Here is a 1464-nt window from a genome sequence, read left to right as displayed (position 1 = left end):
ATTCTCCTCTCACAAACCTTTACGAATCATTCCAATCTAGTTGTTCATATTAGATGACCTCAAATTTGAAAGGGGTTTGTCTATTAAGTTGGCTTGTGCTTGCTTCCAGATTCTTTCACCTCTATCCTCTGTGGGATCATTTTTCATTCTCAAATGAACATCATATAAGGGATTGTAAGCCTAATGTTCCTTTTTTATTATTTTCGTGGCCTCCACTCATTATTTCCATCTATTCATTGCTAATAATAGTTTTAGATTAATAGTCATTTAATAGTGAATAATAGTTTACAAAAAAATTAGAAGTTTAACTCGTGGGAAACTTATTTGAATAGTTTTCCTTCCATGTGTTCATATCGAGAGGGGGAGATAGCATTAATTCACTCTTCTCTTTGAAATGATGCCTATTTCCTCCTCTGAGAATATTTCCATGTGGTGAATCGACACCATGAATGTCCAGTATAGGAGGTATAGGGAACATTTAACCTCATGGAAATCACATTGACCTCAGGAATCGAATATAGGACTTATGTTAAGTTTTATTTGTTAATTTTCTTATTTTTGCAGCATTTGATGTTAGGGTTTTATTTGTTTATTTTCTTGTTTTTTCAAAGTTCGATGTGCGAAGGAAGGGGGAATGAGGTCTTGATAAGTAATATCCCCGAAGACAAAGTTGTTACAGGTGTGAAGGTCAAGGTTCCAAGACAAGATGTCTTTCGATGGGCGGAAGTTTGGGGCAGAACTGGCTCTTCAATGTTGATTTCAAGGGGAAAGCCTTGTTGCTCGAGGTTACCACCAGTGACAACACCCTTGCCTTAGTCCTCTTGTAGCCTTGAAGAAGTTGTATGAAACCCATTAATTAGCATAACAAAGCATGCACAACAGACACATGATGATGCCCATTCCACCCATGAGTTTCTTATATTGACTAAGTGTGTTGCATATTATTTTGTTACACCTCATGTTCATTTCGTGTTCCACACCCCTAAGTGCCAAAATGTTGACAACTATGAAGTATATTCATCATGAAATACATACTGAAGCATCCCTAAAGAATGGAAGAAAAATTGCCCTGAGTTAATTTTGGAGAAGGTTGACTGAAACCCTAAATTTCAGGACCATCGCTCTTTTCCCTACTGCCTGATTGTGCTGATAGCAGGCTGTAGTTCTTTGGCATAGCGATGCCAGTGTAGGTTTTGATATGAAAAGTCATGTTGAACCTCTTCTGACAAGTTTTCTGGAAATGGAGGAGAAGCTTCATGTGCTGGAAACTTCGAGAAACAACGAGCTGGATATTGTTGGGTAGATATATCACCGAGCTCTCCAATTTGGAGCTCTTGATCCTACCTTTAAGGGCCTTCGCTTGAGATTTGGACCTTCCTCCCTCTTTTGTGGATCTCTAACTACCTTTCCCTTCCATCCCCAAATGGTTGGTAATTGATTGCCTGCATTCCTATGCTGAGATTA

Source organism: Pinus tabuliformis, chromosome 1_2 (assembly GCF_031772625.1).
Source record: "Pinus tabuliformis cultivar Carrire ecotype Pingquan chromosome 1_2, CPIR1, whole genome shotgun sequence".
NCBI classification, from domain to species: Eukaryota; Viridiplantae; Streptophyta; class Pinopsida; order Pinales; family Pinaceae; genus Pinus; species Pinus tabuliformis.
Note: the sequence above shows the minus strand (reverse complement) of the source record.